Source organism: Capsicum annuum, chromosome 5 (genome assembly GCF_002878395.1).
Source record: "Capsicum annuum cultivar UCD-10X-F1 chromosome 5, UCD10Xv1.1, whole genome shotgun sequence".
Lineage (NCBI taxonomy): Eukaryota > Viridiplantae > Streptophyta > Magnoliopsida > Solanales > Solanaceae > Capsicum > Capsicum annuum.
Genome location: NC_061115.1, coordinates 138186251 through 138207355, shown reverse-complemented (window position 1 = coordinate 138207355; position 21105 = coordinate 138186251). Strand labels below are relative to the sequence as shown.

The 21105-nt window shown below is 35.8% G+C and overlaps 1 non-coding gene across 1 annotated transcript; it reads right to left on the bottom strand.

Moving 5' to 3' along the window:
* Positions 1–17724: 17724 nt before the first annotated feature.
* Positions 17725–17831, bottom strand: LOC124899005. The gene has a single exon (XR_007056144.1). It is a non-coding gene; the product is annotated as a small nucleolar RNA R71 (small nucleolar RNA).
* Between the last annotated feature and the right edge of the window lie 3274 nt (positions 17832–21105).

Sequence of the window (21105 nt, the reverse complement as noted above, 5' to 3'; positions counted from 1 at the left end):
AAGAGTACTAAAGTAACTGAGATTTACTATGATTACTGAGGTTACTGAGCACTGAGATTACTGAGAATACTGAACTACTGAGATTACTGAGTTTTCTTGAGTTACATGACTGACTGATTTCTATAGATCATGGCTTAACTGAGAGTATCGTAAAAACATGACATGGCTCTAGGCAAACATCTATATTTTTCAGGTACAAGTATCCCCAGGACTCGATGGAAGAAAACTGACACACATGACTGACTTGATCATAAGAGTAGAGTCCATAATCCACAACATCATAAATAAGGGATTTCATACTGAGCATGGTTCTCAACAATCTATTTCATGGAAGGGAATTTCATACAACATGTATATACTTGCATAGATTTCAATATCATGCTCATTACATATTACAACCACAATCCATAATATCAAAACTTGGGGAATTTCATGAAGTACATGGGTATTATACATCTTGTACATGAGTGGGTTTTGCAAGTAAGCATAGCATAATTCCATAAGACTAGTTCATGAGTAATCCAACAGTGTTCACAAGACATTATCAACATGGATGACATTGAATCATAGAGGCCTATCATGAATCCTTCACTTAGTCACAATTTAGCTATAATGCATAATTTTTAGTCTCTTAGGTATTTTATCAAACGCCTTACATGCACTCTTTAAGGCATAGGTGTATTCACAAACTTACATCACTTTAATCCACCAAAATTCATGGGTTCCAACTATATGATCACAATCTTCCTGGAAGTTCATCAAATTCCCACTCTATAACACAAACCACAAACAACAACATGAATACAACCATATCACCACAAAATATTTATGATTTTGTTATCAAAGATTGATTCTTGAACTCCACGAATAAAAGGAATCCGTGCATGAACACTATGTATACCTTAATGGCGATGAAATTATTAAAAGATTGGAACTTCAAGCTTGATTATGCAACCCTAGTAGTTTTTCTCCTTCTTATGCTCTTAGATAATGAACTTAAGATGTTAAGAGGGCTGTAATGTGATTAGAAGCTATAAATTTCGTTTGGTTAAGTAGTGGGACATGTAAGGAGTGTTGAAAGACTTAATTATCCTCAAAATAACTCAAAAACTAAGTGTTTTTCATGGCTGAAATCATAAGTGTGCATTGCACACCTCATCGCACATGCTAAAGTGTGCACCGCACATCCTATTGCATAAGCTAAGGTATGCATGACACATGCTATCACACACTTGAGGGTGTGCGCCACACAACCTGTTGCATACTTGTTTCAGTAGCCATGTGCGATTCTTTATGCTTCGCACTCCTACTTTGCAGGGCCATAACTTCTTGCTCGGGTGTTGGATTTTTATAAAATTGGAATTTTTGGAAAGTTAATTCGATTCTCTACAATTTTATGGGTTTAAATCTTTCAAAATATCATATATAAATCAAGTTATCCTCATTTAAAGGTCACTCTTATGGAATCACACTCTAAAACTTGATGGATTCAAAAGCTATTAACTTGCCTTACTCTGAGTGACTCACATGAGCATTCTTAACACATCATAACCGATCTTATCGCTAGGATACTCATTGTAAATCATGTACTCAAATATGAATCACAGGATATAAGGTTTCAAACATAAGAGAACTGATTCATTTCCTAGCTTGGAAACATACGGGGTATTACAATATCTTCCCCTTAGGAACATTCGTCCTCGAATGATACTGGTTGAGATGAGAGAAAAGACAACTTACACGAATATATATCATGAATGACTGATCATTACTTCATGGATGGCATGACTGAAAACTGAGCATATCATACTGTACATGTATATCTGATGCATGGGTAGCTGATTTATGAATGTAGGACTGAGTGTTCCGATAAACTAAGTTTCTCAAACTGAGAATGCATATCTGATGCTTAACTAATAAGTTGAATCCATTCAAATCTAATACATGATTATATGACTGACATGATATGTGAATACATAACTGAAAGTACTGATAAGCTGATAATGTATATCTGATGCATAAATACATCACTGAACTGACTCACGAATATGCGACTGAACATGCAATGGAAAAGGCACTAAGATTGAACTGAAACGTGAGAACATGACTGATTCTACTACGTGACATATAGACTGAACATTATGAACTGAACTGAACCTCTGAATACTTGACTTACCGCTGAGGTCTAACTTGAAGGTCAACTTATAAGTACCCTCTATTCTAGACTGAATTTGTTATGCAAGGTGAAATTGAAGGATCTAAGGCATCTACGAACTAGATTATAACTAAACTTTTAGATTCTGAAACTAATATATGAGATGGACTGAACTTGTAACTACTAGGAGGTTCTACCTTTAAATAGTTACATTCTCTGAGATTTTGGATAGCATTAATAGATGCAAGGATGAGAAAACAAGCTATATAAATTTAAATGCTCACTGGCATGACATAAATACTGAAAGAAAGGAAACTATTCCTAAAACATCTCATAGCCTCCTGAACATAGGTGTGGTGCATAATACACGCATGTATAAGACTCTACTAGATGCGGCTTTCAGATTTCCTAGGACTCTATTGAACCTTAGGATCTGATACCAAGTTTGTAACACCTCGATATTCTGAACCGAAATGCTACACGATGCTCATGACCCCGAAGGACCACAAGCTAACCTATGACTGATATCTGTACCAATATACTATATAATATATCATAAAATACGAACACATAAACATGAAAGGCCATAAGGTTCGAACTGAATAAACGTTTGATAATAAAATGTCTGAAAAAGGTATAATAATACCAAAATAAGTCATAAATACTGAAAATAATGAGATCTGAATATCTAATCTGACATTTAGTCTGAAAGCCTCTAACTGAACTGAATAAGGAGTTGAAGGAACATGTCTCCAACTAACTACATCTAGAAACTTAATAATAAATATAGCAATAATCATATCGTCCTCGAATGTGAAGGACTCACTGCAAACTCTAAACACTAGAATGTTACTGCTGTTTTGGAACTTCTGCCTCTGAACTTATAGCGTAACATAAGAGAAAGCACCATAGCGTAAATGCGTCTGTAAGTCTGAATGTACTGAGTATACGAGTGAAGTAGGCTAAATGCAAAGGGTTATATGCATGAACAATGCTAACTAATATGAACGTGAGAATACATACATACATAAACAACTATAACTGAACTCATGATGATGCTGAATACTGAGTTTGAATGTTGACAACATAACTTTACTGTTTCTGAGGTACTAAATAGATTATTGACTATTTCTGACAGTTCAAATTATGAAGAACTAGTTTGAATGACTGTGTCTAATAGTCCTGAAATTGAATACTAGTAGCATGAGCTATGACAACTGATTTAGCTGATATAACTATAATTATTGGACTAATCGATATGACTGATATTGAACGACTCTATATGACAGTCTAAGTTTTGATGGAACTATCTGAGTTCCATTCTACTTGGAGTAACTAAATCTGAGATAGTCCTATCTAGCGGGTGATCATGAGTATACTGATAATAAGGATGATTTGACTTAGTCTGAGATCAGTCCTATCTAGCGGGTGATCTTTAAATCTAATAATTCTGATACTTATTGATCATATTTGAGATCAGTCCTAGCTAATGGGTGATCTTGAAGTCTATTTACAATGATAAGCATTGACTGTATCTAACAGTAATAAATCTGTACTACTAAGCTGAGTTGACTGTGTCTGAAAGCCCTGATTCTATAACTAAAACTGTGGGATGTGTTCATCTAACCGACATGCCCCAAGCTAAGCTGACTGGGGTCTAATCTCTACCTTGACTGGAAGGGTATCGGTACCGCACCATCAGTAAAAAACATCTACTGTGGAGTCAGTCCTAATCTAATGGGTGACTCCTGGGATCAGTCCTATACATACAAATGTGCAGACGGGTGACCCCTGAGTATGTCAGTCCTATCTAATGGGTGACATCTTGTAGCTATGTTGACAATGTAGTTCTGGAACTTAGGGATTGCTTCTAGGGATATCAGTCTTATTCTAGCTGGTGAGCCCCTATCCCTAGGATTGCTAGATGTTGAATCCTACTCCCATCTGAAAGATACTAAACTGAATAACTGGGCTGAACTAAATAACTTAACTGAACTGATTTACTGAACTGATACTAGTGGTATTATTTTGCGATGCTAGAATTGATTTTACTGGATTCTGATGACGGACGGAATATAATGAGTTCTGAGAACTGATTAAGAGTACTAAAGTTACTGAGATTTACTGTGATTACTGAGGTTACTGAGCATTGAGAATACTGAACTACTGAGATTACTGAGTTTTTCTGAGTTACATGACAGACTGATTTCTATAGATTATGGCTTAACTGAGAGTATCGTGAAAACATGACATGGCTCTAGGCACACAGCTATATTTTTCGGGTACAAGTACCCCCAGGACTCAATGGAAGGAAACTGACACACATGACTGACTTGGTCATAAGAGTAGAGTGTATAATCCACAATATCATAAACAAGGGATTTCATACTAAGCATGGTTCTCAACAATCTATTTCATGGAAGGGAATTTCATACAACATGTATATACTTGCATAGATTTCAATATCATGCTCATTACATATTACAACCACAATCCATAATATCATAACTTGGGGAATTTCATAAAGTCATGGGTATTCTACATATTGCACATGAGTGGGTTTTGCACGTAAGCATAGCATAATTCCATAAGACTAGTTCATGAGTAATCCAACAGTGTTCACAAGACACATTATCAACATGGATGACATTGAATCATAGAGGCCTATCATGAATCCTTCACTTAGTCACAATTTAGCTATAATTCATGATTTCTAGTCTCTTAGGTATTTTATCAAACACCTTACATGCACTCTTTAAGGCATAGGTGTATTCACAAACTTACACCACTTTAATCCACCCAAATTCATGGGTTCCAACTATATGATCACAATCTTTCTGGAAGTTCATCAAATTCCCATTCTATAATACAAACAACAAACAACAAACACTTGTTCCAGTAGCCATGTGCGATTGTTTATGCGTCTCACTCCTACTTTGCAGGGCCATAACTTCTTGCTCGGGTGTCGGATTTTTATAAAATTAGAATCATTGGAAAGCTAATTCGATTCTCTACAATTTTATGGATCTAAATCTTCCAAAATGTCACATATAAATTAAGTTATCCTCGTTCAAAGGTCACTCTTGCAGAATCACACACTAAAACTTGATGGATTCAAAAGCTATTAGCTTGCCTTACTCTGAGTGACTCACATGAGAATGCTTAAAATATCATAAGCTATCGTATTGCTAGGATACTCATTGTAAATCATGTACTCAAATATGAATCGCAGGATATGAGGTTTCATACATAAGAGAACTGATTCATTCCTAAGCTTGGACACATACGGGGTATTACACTACAGCTGGATCACCAATACACTTTTTCAATAATGAGACATAGAACATTGGGTGTACTGAGGCTAGATTTGAAGGCAACTCAAACTCATAAGATACTTTTTTGAAACGACTGAGAATTTTTAAAGGACCAACATATCAGGGATTGAGTTTCCCTTTCTTGGCAAATCTCTTCACTCCTTTCATAAGAGAGATTTTCAACTATATATGACCACCACCTCAAACTCGAGATCTTTTCTTCTCACATCTGCTTATGATTTTTGTCGGCTCTGGGTAGCCCTAAGCCTTTTTCTGATCAACTGAACCTTCTCTAAGGCATCAAACATCGAGTCAGGCCCTACTACTGTGGCCTCACCTACTTTAAATCAACCTATTAGAGATCTACATCTCCTACCAAAGAGAGCCTCAAACAGAGCCATATGAATACTGGAATGATAGCTATTATTATATGTGAATTCAATCAAAGGTAAGTGGTCATCCCAACTACCTTTAAAATCAACTGCGCATGCTTTCAGCATATCCTCAAGAGTCTGAATGGCCCTTTCTGCTTGGCCGTCTTTCTGAGGAAGACTGTACTAAGATGGACTTGGTTACCAAGACCTTTTTGGAATGCTTTCCTGAAATGAGAGGTAAACTGGGTACCTCTATCTGAGATGATAAATAAGAGAACACCGTGCAACCTAACCAACTCTTTGAGATAGAGTTTGGCATAGTCCTCAGCTGAATAAGAGGTATGGACTAGCAAGAAATAAACTGATTTGGTCATCTTGTCTTTGATAACCCAAATAGAATCATGCTGATGACAAGTACGAGGCAAACCCCTCACAAAGTCCATATTCACTTCCCCCTACTTCCAAGTGGGAATATTGAACTCCTACATGGACCTACTAGACTTCTGGTGCTCAATCTTAACTTGTTGGAATTTTGAGCACTTAGCCAAAAACTCTGCAATATCCCTTTTTATCCCACTCCACCAATAGATATCCCTAAATCATGGTACATCTAGTGGCCCCTGAATTAATAGAGTAATGCGAAACATGCGCTTATGCAAGAATTTATTGCCTCAATTCATATACACCAGGCACACACAATCTACCCTGACAATACAACACACCATCTCCCACTTGGGAGAAAATCGCCACTTTCTAATCTCTGACTGATTCTTTCAACTTAAATAGACAGGGATTTTTATCCTGCTTTTCCTTCACCTTAGAAATTAGAGATGATTCTGAGCTACTCTATAACCATACACTACCTTCTACTGAATCAAGTAAGCAGACACCTAGTCGAGTAAGCTAATGGACTTCATGAGCTAACTACTTCTTACCATCCTCAACATGAGCTACACTACTAATGGACAATCTACTGAGAGCATCAGCCACTACATTAACCTTGCCCAGATAATACAGAACACTTATGTCGTAATACTTTAATAATTCTAACCACGTTCTCTAATGCAGATTCAAATCTTTCTGACAGAACACATGCTGAAGGCTTTTGTGATCTGTGAACACATCCACATGCACCCCATACAAGTAATGCCTCCAAATCTTCAAACACTACAACTACTAACTCAAGATCATGAGTAGGGTAATTCTGCACAAGGACACAACCCAAACCTACTCTTGATGCATCATAGTACACAACAAAACTATCTAAACTATCTGGTAGAGTCAAGACTGGGGCTAAGGTTAGTCGAGTCTTCAACTCCTAAAAACTCTTCTCACAGAAATCTGACCACTGAAAATTAACTTTCTTCTAAGTCAATCTAGACATAGGGGATGCAATAGAAGAAAACCCTTTAATAAACCAATGGTAATAGCCAGCTAAACCTAAGAAACTCCTGATATCTAATAAAAAGAAAGGTGTAGGCCAGTTTCTTACCACCTCGATCTTTCAAGGATAAACTCTAATGCCATCACCAAAAATAATATGGCCAAGAAAAGCTACTGATCTTAGCCAGAATTCATACTTACTGAATTTAGCGAACAACTGGTGAGTTCTAAGAGTCTGAAGTACTATTTTGAGGTGGTCTGTATGATCTTTTTGCTACGAGAGTAAACAAAAATGTCATCAATGAAGACTATGACGAGCATGTCCAAGTACTGCTTGAACACTCAGTTCATCTCTATGAAGGCTGCTGGGGCATTTGTAAGACTGAAGGACATGACTAGAAATTCAAAGAGACTATACCGGGTTCGGAAAGCTATTTTTGAAATGTCACATTCTCTGACCCTAAGCTGATGATAGCCTGATCTAAGGTCTATCTTGGAAAATTAGCTAGCACCCTGAAGTTAGTCAAATAAGTCATCGATTCTAGGAAGTGAATATTTATTCTTGACTGTGACCTTTTTCAACTGATGGTAGTCAATACACATTTTGAGAGAACCGACTTTCTTACGCACGAATAGGAAAGGTGCACCCCACAGGGAGACACTGGGACTAATGAATACCTTATCTAAAAGATCCTTAACTGTTCTCTTAGTTCTTTAAGTTTAGGTGGAGCCATTCTATATGGCGGAATAGATATAGGCTAAGTTTCTAAGAGAAGGTCTATTCTAAAGTTGATTTCCCTTTTGAGAGGAACTCCGAGGAGATATTCAGGGAACACATTTGGAAATTCCCTAACTACTGAAACTGACTCAAGAGTTGGAGTTTCTGAGTTAGAGTCTTTTACTCGTACAAGATGGTAAATATAGCTCTTCAATATCATCTTTCTAGCTCTAAGGTATAAGATCAACTGACCCCTAAGAGCTGTAGTACTACCCCTTCATTCAAGGACTAGTTTATTTAGGACTAAAAATAAACTATTTTGTTTCTACAGTTATCTAAGGTATAGCATTAGTGGAGCCATTCCATGCCAAGAATAACATCAAAATCTGTCATCTCTAACTCTACGAGACCAACCGAGGTAACTTTTTGAGATATTATGATCGGACATTTCCTGCATACCTGTCTGGCTATAATGGAAACACCTATTGGGGTAGACACTAAAAAGGGCTCTGCTAGATTTTTTAGATTGACTCCGAAGTTGATGGATATATATGGAGTTATAAAAGAAAAAGAAGCTCCAGGGTATAGAAAAGCATAAACATGTAAGTGAAAGACCTGTAACTACGTCAGGAGAATTTTTCTAATCTTGGTGGGACTGAAGAGCATATAATCTGTTCGGACACTGACCATTGGTATCACTGGAAGTGGCACCCTGCTAAGTCGGGCGACCAGATGGAACTGACGACTGATGGGACTAACCCTATTGGTGCACATCCCAATCTTTTTGAGAAACTACCCGACACTCCTGAATCCGATGGCTTGGATTGCTATACCTGAAGCACACATCACTACCCACTCTACAATTTTCCTGATGTGTCTGCCATATTTCTGACATAGAGGATTTGTACAAGCACTGCTAACACTGACCTGGGATTTAGATTGTGGTGCCCTATCCCTATTGTAGTTTCTAAATTTAGGTACTAGGGCACTGGTTGAAGAGGGTACTAGGACTGAAGACCTATAATGAAATTGAGGACAGTTACCACCTTCTGACTTTGGCTGATTAAAATTAAAACTACCCATCTTAGCCCTCTTGTTCCCTCTCTCTCTCTTTCCTTAATCTTCTGCTCCTCTATCTGTTGAGCATGGACCATCAGCCTAGACAAGTCCATCTCACTAATCAACATTGCGGTCTTATACTATTTAACCACACTATCAGATACGCCAGACATAAACTTACTCATCTTGGACCTGTTATCAGCTACCACATAAGGAGCATACCTAGCTAACTGAGTAAACTTGAGGAAATACTCTCTTACACTCATGCTTCCCTACCTCAAGTTAGCAAACTCAAACACTTTGGCCTCTCTCAACTCCAATGGGAAGAATCTATCGAAGAAAGCTGTGGAAAACTCTTCCTATTCTATAGGCTCTGCATCTACACCCTTATCAACTTTCCACTACTTAAACCAAGTATGGGATACATCCTGCAACTAGTATATAGACAACTCAGCACTCTGACTAGATGTCACCCTCATAGTATCCGTGACCTTCTGAAATATCTAAGAATTCCTGTGGATCCTCTTAAGACTTGGATCCTATAAAAGAAGAAGGATTCATCCTGGTGGAATTCTGAAGTTTAGTTGTAGCAGTATTGGCCACTAGGTTGGCCAGAACAACAGCTGGTCATTTATTCTGTGCTACTACGGAGTTCGCTAGAGTGGTGAGCACAGCTCTAAATTTTTTGAGAGAGACATGCTCGTCCAGAGGATCTGCCTGGATGGGTTGAGGGGCTGGATGGTTTCCTGTTCCTCTTTCATTCTTTTTGGGAAGCATGTTCTATAAATAGAAGGAAGAAATGGATTAGATAGGGAGTTTTATGTGAGCTCATGCTCACTCGCATGACATGAATACTGCAAAAAGGGAAACATTTCCTAAATACCTTATAACCTCTCATCCATAAGTGTGGCGCGCTACACATCCATGCACAAGACTCTACTTGATGCGACTTTTAGACTTCTTAGGATACTTTGAAACCTTAGGCTCTGATACCAAGTTTGTAATGCCCCGAGAGTACACCATGGCATCACATGGTGCTTATAGCCCCGAGGGACCACAAGCTAACCCATGAGTTGGTACCTATTGTTAGCACTGAATAATAATATCATAATTATGGAAAACATCTAATATAGCCATAACGTTTTATCACTGAAGCAATACTAAAATATGAGTCTATAAAAAAACTGACTAAATCTGATTAAATACTAATAACCTGACATGTCAACTAAAAATCCGAATACTAAATAACTAACTCTAATATCTAAAAAGTCTCTAAAACTGATTGACTGAATATGAGTTGATGGGACAGGCCCCAACTAACTACTAACTGAGACATGAAATAAAGTAAGCATGTCCTCGAAGTATGAGGACTCACCACTGCTACTGCTAAGGATCTAATAAGTCTAATTGCAAGCCAGAAACTGAGCGTCAGAACCTATGATATAATACATCATAGCGCAAAAGAAAATATATGCAATCAGCACTTTGAATGTACTGGTATGCTAATTGAGGTAGGTTGATATGCATGGTTTCATGAACAGAACTAATAATTAACTCGATATGCATATAAAGCATAGAGTACTGAATAGAGAACATGAAGTCTGTAGGAACTGGAGATACAAGAAGTATGTAAATAATGTGTATGCATGAGAATCTGTAAATAGTAAGAATATGTGAAAATCTATAAACACTAAGGATGCATGACCATCATATAACATGAACTGAGTAAAATCTGTAAACTAAAATACTGAAATAACTAAAATTTGTATGCTTTGGTCAAACAACACTAAGACTAAATTACTGAACTGAGACTGTATCTGAGACTGTGGAAGGTATCATCTAACCAACCTTCCCCAATTTGATCTAATAGGGGTCTAACCTGTAACCCCAGTTAGAAGGGTGTTAATATCGATCCACGAATACTAACGATGGCTGTGTGGATCTACTAAACTGATATAATATCCAAAGGACTAAGGGTGTCAAGCCTGAACTGATGGGTGACTCTGCTAGATAGTCAATCCTAATCTGACGGGTGACTTCTCATATCCTACACTAACTACATAGTTCTAAAGTATAGGGACTTCTACTAACTACTCTGCCTATCTGACGGGGAAGATGCCATCCCTACACTCGCTTAGTGATAAATCCTACTCCCAACTAAAAGACACTGAAACACTAGACTGTTCTGAGTTTAACTTACTGATATCTGACTATTCTGATAATGCTCATAGTATGTTCTGAAGACTATTCTATAATGTACTGAGACTAGACTAAGTAAAATGCTATGGATTTCGGGTATTCGATACCCCCAGTACTCAAAATAATTATAGTAAAATGACACTAAAACTTTGAGATCAAAACAAGAAGGCTCTTATTAAATAAATCACTCTTGTAGACATTTTATCAAACACTTGTAGTTCATGGTTTAAAACAATCATAGGACTGTCATGGAACTTGTAGGAATAGTATGAATTCATCATAATAGCATTAAATCATGGTTTAATTCAATAAATAATAATATTAAGACATGGAGAATTGAATAATAACTATAATTTCATGGTAACATGGTATAAAATCAATAGTACATGGAGATCATGGATGAAATCACAATTTAAAATTAAACAATTTGAAAAGACTAAAACTTAAAATTTCAATAAGTTACTTGGACTCCATGGATGAAAGAAATTCATGGATGAACATCTAACATACTTGGGATAGTGAATTTCTTTATGTTCTGGGTGAGTTATTAAGGATTGGCCTTGAATTTGAGAGCTAGGGTTTCTTGTTCTTGAAAAAAGGATCTTTGATTAATTGAGGAATTGAAATAATGATGGCTACTTAGGGTGTTTAGAGGTTAAATTTTATGTTTTAGGTTAATTAGGACCGTGGAAAAAGACCCAAATACCCCTAAACAAATTTAAAAATGAAAGTTGAAAACTAAAGATCCTAATTTTTTTGGCTTTGGCGCAACGCGCCACCATCACCCCAAGCCACTGTAAAAGGGGTAATTAGAACCTGGAAAAACACCGCGATACTGCGCTATCACGTTAATCCTTTGAAGTGTCAATTTGGCCACCTCCATGACACGCCACATCGCCGAGGCCCACTAGAACTGGAAATTGGCCTGCTTCGCGATGCGCTAACATCGCAGAGTGACACTAAAAATTGAAAATTATTATTTGGACTATCTCTGCAATGTGCTAAAGGTTAAAATGACGATGGTTAATGACTGGATCTTAAAATCACTATAACTTCTTATCCAGTTATCGAATTTGGGCAAATTTTATATCGTTGGAAAGCTAATTGAATTTTCTATGTTGAAAAATAATGAGTGTTTAAAAATTTTATGTACGAATACTCATGTATTGGGACTTATATTATGCTAGGGCAATACGAAGTGTTACACAAATGCTGAAAGTATCTCATATTTAAGCTGCAAGCACTCCTATTTTGTGTCCTTGAAGGACAAAGTATATGCATGTGTGAAGCATGGTAGACCAATCTGTTCCAAATGAAATAATCTTTGAAAAAGGATAAGGAGAAAATAATCATAATATTAAGGTAATGTTCTCTTGAAGAGACTACTACACAACACTTCATGAAACCTTATGAGAGGTTCAGGTACTTGAAAATAATGAAGTCACTACTAAAAAAAGGACAAAAAGCGACGGCCAGCATCGCTTTTTTGTCCAAAAGTAACGGAAAAGCGTTGCTCTTTTTGCATCACAAAAAGGCCCGTTATGCTTTGAAAAAAAATGGCTTACATCACTTTTATTACAATGGACAGTGTCTCTTTTAGAAAAATAATAAAGTTATTTTTAGAAAAACAGACGATGTGCATCATTTTTTGTTCTTCATGTGAAGAACAGATGATGAACAAAAAATGACGGACATTGTCATTTTATTGACGAAAAAAATGATTTTTTCAGGAAACATTGATACTATTCATCATATTTTGAGAAATTTTTTTTTAGAAAAAATGATGTTGGTCGTCGCCTTTTGTTCTTTATAATGATTAAAAAGCGAAGTTGGTCGTCATTTTTTGTTCTTCATAATGAATAAAAAGCGATGTTGGTTGTCACTTTCTGTTCTTTATAATGAATAAAAAAAGTGATGGCCATCGTCGTTTTTCTTCATAAAAATACTGATTTAAAAAGTGGCGCAAAGCATCGCATTTCTGGAAATGTATTCAAAAAAATGATAGATAAAAGGGACCCTATCCGTCGCTTTTTTGCATTTCTTTTTAATGCAGAAATCTACATTTTCTGCATCCCACCTGCCAAATAAAAATACAATTCAATATATACAGCCTCATGCAACACATATTATTACAATAATCATACAACACACTACATCAATAAATTATTTAAGAAATTTAAATCAACACTTAAACAATCAATCTAACAACATCCAAAACACTTAACAATGAATCCTACAACATTCAAAATACTTACACTCCTATAGGTTTTTCACTTGTTAAAAGCTAAGTTCATGAATATCAAAAAATAATCTAAAATTCAAGTCCAACAACATTAGGAGTATCCCCGACAAACTCCTCATCACTCTCTGTTTTCTCTTTGCTATTTGAATCAGGAGCAATGGCTTGTGCCAAGGCATGTCTAAGTTATGCAATTTGATGTGACATAGCAGCATGTCTCTCAAAAATAGTGAAAATGGCTTGATTGTGTTTTGCAAACCAACAACACATTGCTTGAAAATCAATTGACTAGTGTTATATGATATATACATATATATATATATATTACTATTAAAGTTAACTAGATAATAATTAAATCTAATAAAGTTAACTAGATAATAATTAAATCTAATATACCTTAAACTCTTGAAACATGGCCAGTATAGAGACTATTGGACAGTCCCACCACCCGTGCTAAGGATATGTAAAAAGTATCCTAGCACTCTTCTTTACAGCCTCATGAACTTCTTTTGACACGAGATACCACCTATAATTAAATAATAAGTATGTAAGTTTGTATATTTTATTAATGAAAAAAATAAACCTATCAATTGAAAAATAAACTTATGAAGATCCACCAGTCTCGATGAACACTCTACCAAGCCTGTCAGTATCTCCAGGAACTAGACTAATCAGATCTGCATAAATATCTTCTTCTACAAGAAGAGGTGGAGGAGAAGGTGGTGGTGGAGGTGAAGGTGGTGGTGACTTGATCATTTTGAAGTCATTAGTACCCATTGCGAAACACTTCACTTAACAATTTTAAAGTCATGAATTCATATTTCAAGTGACAACGCTAAACCATTTTCAAGTCATGAATTCACATTTCAAGTGATAACACTAAACCAATTTCAAGTCATGAATTCACATTTCAAGTGACAACACTAAACCAATTTCAAGTCATGAATTCACATTTTCAAGTGATTACACTTTACTAATCTCACAACACAAGTTCACCATACAAGTAACTACACTAAATCATTTTCAAGTCACTAATTCACTTCTCAAGTGATTCCACTTGATCAATTTGAAGTCATTAGTACACATTTCAAAACACTACACTTAACCATTTTCAACTCCCTAATTCACTTCTCAAGTGACTAAATTTAACCATTTTCAAGTCATGAATTCACATTTCAAATAACAACACTAAACCAATTTCAAGTCATGAATTCACACTTTCAAGTGATTACACTTTACTAATTTCAAAAAATAAGTTTACCTTTCAACTAACTAAACTTAACCATTTTCAAGTCATGAATTCACTTCTCAAGTGAGTACACTTGATCAATTTGAAGTCACTAGTACACATTTCAAAACCCTACACTTGACCATTTTCAACACTCTAATTTACATTTCAAGTTACTAAACTTAACCATTTTCAAGTCATGAATTAACATTTCAAGTGACTACACACTTGATCAATTTGAAGTCACTAGTTCACATCTCAAAACACTATATTTAAGCATTTTCAACTCTCTAATTCACTTCTCAAGTGACTATACTTAATCATTTTTAACTCATGACTTCACATTTCAAGTGACTATACTTGATCAATTTGAAGTTACTAGTACACATTTCAAAACACTACACTATACCATTTTCAACACTCCAATTCACATTTCAAGTGACAACACACTGGATCAATTTAAAGTCACTAGTACACATTTTAAAATACTATACTTAATCATTTTCAACTCTCTAATTCACTTCTCAAGTGACTAAACTTAACCATTTTCAAGTCATGAATTCTCACTTCAAGTAACAAAACTAAACCAATCTCAAGTAATGAATTAACACTTTCAAGTAGTTACACTTTACTAATTTCAAAACACAAGTTTAAATTTCAAGTAACTAAACTTAACCATTTTCAAGTCATGAATTCACTTCTCAAGTGACTACACTTGATCAATTTGAAGTCATTAGCACACATTTCAAAACATTACACAACCATTTTCAATTCTCTAATTCACATTTCAAGTGACTAAATTGGCCTTTGGCGTATTTATATATCCAAACACCACTATTTACCCATATTTGGACTTATTTCGAGAATAAAAAGTATGTTAAATATGTTGAATTGCTTGTTAAATCGTGTTTCATAGATAACCGATGTGATTCGAAAAATAGGGTTTATTTTCCATGTATTTGAAAGAAAATGGGATGCATATCATGATGAGGCAAAGGAACATACAAATCAAAGGTAAAAAGATATAGAGATGTACGAGAGGAAAGAAAATAGAGAAGAATACCACTGACACGACGCAATCTCAATGCGTCGAGTCAATTAGTAACATTATGTGTCTTAGCAAAAATTTAAAGAATAATTTCCAGTGCATTGACGTTATGTCAATGTGTCACGTCGATGCGTGGTTTTTCTGAGTTAGCAAAAATTCGATATGCCACTTCCAGTGAATCAATGTGATATCAATGCATCATGTCGATTCCTTAATTTTTAATACTTAGCTAAATATTGAGGAGCAACTTCCAGTGAAACGGCGCGATGTCAGTACGTCGCATCGTGTGGTGATAAAATAGACATAGCCTGATTTTAAAAGTGGAATTCCAGTGGAAAAATGCGAAAAGGACTTGACACGTTGGGTGATACAACACAATTTGTGACACATCGTGTCAGAGTACAGATTTGGTGAAATTTTTTCTAGTATAAAAGGAACACGTGAGCAAATTACATGGGCTTTTTGGAAAGCAGAGCAGCGATGAAAAAACATTAAATTCTTTATTTTAGGGTTCTAATACTTCTTTCAAACTTTTTTACTTCAAGAATTATTTTAGGTATAATTAATTACTTATTTTGGATGTTGAATTCAAACTTGAGTGGCTAAACACCCTTATTCTAGGGTTGAGGCTAAGAACATGATTACTCTTTTATATTCTCATTCATAGTTTCTTTTTGAATTATCATCTAGGTTGTTCTTAATTTCTTGCACTTGCTATTTTGATAAGTGGCCACCATTAGAATAAATCTATATTTCTATGTGCATCTAGGAGGATAATTGTAGGATAGAACAAAGAAATTAGGGAGGAAGATTCTTATCCTTTTATAAAATAAGGGATTTGAGTTAGCATCTAGGATAAGGATATACAAAGAAGCCTTACTTGGTTCAACTGCAAGAAGATAACTTTATGAATTTAGAAGAATTGTTCCAACTCTGCGGGAGTTGTAGCTACAATATTCTATAGATAGAATATTTGAGGTCGAGAGACCAAGATCGTGGCATAAACTTGCGAATCAACAACATGATAACCAATTAGACCATGATAAGAATAGAGAATTGTATGATTGTTCAAAATGCCTCAATCTAATTACAACCGTTGTTTGCTTTGCTATAGTCACCACTAGTTATTTCTTGTTTAATAATTTAGATTTTTATTAATAAATTCACAATCATCTTGATACTCTCAAACACTTATTACCAATTTGTCTTAAACTAAAAGTTGACTAAATTTCTAGTTTATTAGTCCTCGTGGGAACGATAATTTGTCTAAGTCTTTATACTACTTGTACGATCATGTACACTTGTGTGTATGTAGGGACATAATAAGTTTCTGGCGCCATTACTGGGGATTAGTATAATTAGTGAATTTCTTAATTCTTAGTTTTTGATAATAAGTTTAAGTGTAACAACTTGATCTTGGCAACTAAATTTTTGCAGGTTTAGCTGAATACTAGACTGGCTGGAGATAAAGAGTTGGTAGAGCCTTTTACAGAACTGGAATTAATTTTTCATCAGAGGCTAAGAGCTCAACGTTTTATTCAATAGGGTCTGATGGATGAAATACGAGATCCTAATGTTGTTGATCCAAATGTTAGAAATGTTCCAGCTCCAGTTATTCCAGTCGTTCCTGTTCAACCAGCCGTAAGACCTATTCTTGAGGTGGCAATCCCACTTATGAACCATGTAACTAACAACATTTGAAAGCCTTGGCCAGGAGGTCGGTGGGAATTGAAACAAAATATAATATAGTTGTTGAATTCTACGGGGCAATTTCACGAACTTTCACATGAAGATCCACAGCAGCACATACAGACCTTCCTAGAAATAAGTAATACATACATTCCTAAAAATATGAATATTGATTATGCTAAATTGACACTCTTTCTTATTTCTCTAAATAGGGAAGCAAAGAGGTGGTTATATGATGAACCACCATAGTCCATCACTTCTTGGGAAGATTGTGCTCGAAAGTTCCTTATTCGATTCTTTCCATCCTAGAAGACTGCATGATTGAGGAGTGATATTTTAAGTTTCAGACAAAAAGATAAAGAAAATCTCTATCAAGCATGGGAGAGATTTGAAGGCATGCCCAGAATTTATCCTCATCACCATCAATCAAATGATGTCTTAGTGCACACATTATAGAAAGACTTGAGTCGAATATAAAGTTTCTCTTGGATTCAGCAGGAGGAGGCCAAGCTTTTGAGAAAACTTATGAAGAATTGTATACACTGTTGAATCGAATCTCACAAGGGAATCCAGACTGGTATACAAACTCAAGGAGTTCTATCAGTTCACTGCATTACAGGCATAGACTGCAACAATACAAAACCATATAACTACTAGGCTAAACAACCTAAAGTTAGGTGTGACACAACCAGCTGCCACAGGAAATGCAGTTCAATAGGTATATTCATAGTGTGAAGTTTGTGAAAGTTATGATCATAAAGAAGATGCATGTTCTGTTAATCTAGATTTAGTCAACTATGTGGGTAATACAAATCATCAGGGTCAACAGAATTTTGGCAACACGTATAATCCCAATTGAAGGAACCACCCCAATTTCTCATAGGTGGAAATTAGGAACAGAATGAAAATCAGTACAAAGGACTAGTACAACTAAATCCATAAACGGCTCAGAATAATCAGGCGACCGTTCAAACTAGTAATATGAGGGAATTGATTAAGCAATTTATGGATCATCAAGCACAGTTTGCAGCTGACATAAAAAATCAACAAGCACAGTTTATAGCTGAGTTAAAGAGTCAATAATTACTTATAGGAAATCTAGAGTTGTAGCTGGGTTAAATTGCAGGATCACAGAATACAAGGCCACAAAGACCATTACCTAGTGATACAGAGGCTAATCTGAAACAGGTAAATATTGTTAAAACAGAGAGTGGGCTGCAAACTAAGGAGGCGATTCAGGAGTAGGATAATCCCATGGTCACTAATGATAGTTTGAAAGATAATGCAGAGGAGGAATTCAAGAAAAAAGAGGCAACAGATAAAATACATGCAGAAAAAAGACTATCCCCTTACTCTTTCCTCAAATCATAAGGAAGCATCAAGAGGAAGCAAGTTATAAGAAGTCCCTAGATCTTCTGAAGCAGGTTCAAGTAAACCTTTCTCTTGTTGACATTCTGCAAGTGTGACAAAATATGTGAAATACTTGAAGGATATTATTTCTAATAAGAACTGTTTGATCAAAAATACTATAGTTGCACTTACTCAAGAGTGCACGTCCAAAATTTAAAATAAACTGCCCACAAAGTTAAAGGATCTAGGTAGTTTCACCTTGCAGATTACCATTGGACAGACTATTTGTGCACGTGGATTATGTGACTTAGGTGCTAGCATAAATATCATGCCCATATCATGGTACCAGAGATGGGTTTTGGGAGTCCCAAACCCACGACTATTGTGTTGCAGTTGGCGGATAGGTCCATTGCTAGGAAAGATGGTATTATTGAAGATGTGTTGGTCTAAGTAGGATCTTTAATCTTCCCGATGGATTTTGTAATTCTTGACTTTGAGGCTAATCTTATTGTTTTATTTATTTTGGGATGACCCTTCTTAGAAATAGGACAGTTACTCATTGATGTAGTAGCTGGAAAAATGATAATGTGAGCACATGATAAAGTAGAAGTTTTTGATATATACAAAGCATTAAAACTGTCAGCTATATATGAGGAGTTGTCTTCTATATCGATTATTGATCTTACTTTGGATTGGCAGTTGTTGTTTTCTGATAATCTATTAGAGCAATTTTTGGTGGGTCATGATCTATATAGAGACATAGAAGTATTGGAATTAGTTCAGATTATGAATTTGGCACTGATTGAAATAAAGAAAGTGTCGTTCGATCCTTTGAATAGGCCGATTGGTCCATCACCCAGACCTTCAATCGAAAATGCTCCTAACTTGGAGCTTAAGGTTCTTCTTCCTTATTTACAATGTATTTTTCTTGGTGATCAAGATAACTTGTCTATTATTTTGTCTATAGAATTATCAGATATATATAGGTAAAAGAAGCTGTAGCAGTGCCAAAGAGGAGAAGGAAGGCGATTGGCTGGCAAATATCTGATATTATAGGAATCAATCTAGTATTTTGGATACACAAAATCTACATGGAAGAGGGTTAAAGACCTAGAGTGCAGCAATAATGAAGGTTGAATCCTGTGATAAAGGAGGTCATCAGAAAAGAAGTGATCAAGTGGTTAGATAGTGGTATTGTCTACCCAATTTCTGATAGCAAATAGGTGAGTCTGATGCACTATGTACCAAAAAAGGAAGGAATAACTATAGTGACCAATGATGATAATGAGTTGAATTCTACACATACAGTGACAGGTTGGAGGATCTGTATTTATTATCGGATGTTGAATGAAGTGACTTGTAAAGATCTCTATCTAATTCCCTTCATTGACCAAATGCTGGATAGATTGATGGAGCAAGATTATTATTATTTTTTGGATGGGTACTCCAGATATAATCAGATAAGTATATCATCAAAATACCAAGAGAAGACCACTTTCACTTGTCCATATGGTATATATGCATTCAGATGTATGCCTATCGACTTATGAAATGCACCTACTATATTTTAGAGATGTATGATGGCAATATTCTCAGACATGGTAGAAGAATTCATGGAGGTATTCATGGATGATTTCTCTATGTATGGTAATTCTTTTGAAAAGTGCCTGCAGAATCTTTACAAAGTCCTAGCGCGATGCGAGGAAACAAACTTGATGCTGAATTGAAAGAAGTGCCACTTTATGGTTAAGGAAGGAATTGTTCTAGGCCATAAAGTGTCATTCAAAGGACTTGAAGTGTACAAGGCAAAGGTTGAAGTGATTGAAAAGTTTCCTCATCCAGTCACAGTCAAAGGAGTGCACAGCTTTCTAGGACATCCAGGGTTCTATAGATGATTCATTTAAGATTTCTCAAAGATTGCAAGCCCAATGTGAAAATTGTTAGAGAAAGAAGCCAAGTTCTAGTTTGGGGCAGATTGCAATGAAGCTTAAGAAGAAGTTGACTAAAGCACCTATTCTGATTGTGCCAGATTGGGAGTTACCTTTTGAGCTGATATGTGATGCTAGTGACATTGTTGTGGGAGCGGTTTTGGTTTAGAGAAGAGATAAGGTATTTCTCTCTATCTACTATGCTAGAAAAGTGTTGAATGATGCTCAAGTTAACTACACGGTTATAGAGAAAAAATATTAGCGGTGGTGTATGCATTTGACAAGTTTAGATCTTACTTAGTTGGTACTAAGGTTATTGTTCATACTAACCATGTTGCCATTAAGTATCTTGTGAACCAAAAGGATGTGAACCCACAACTGATTAGGTGGATTCTGCTACTACAAGAATTTGATCTTGAGG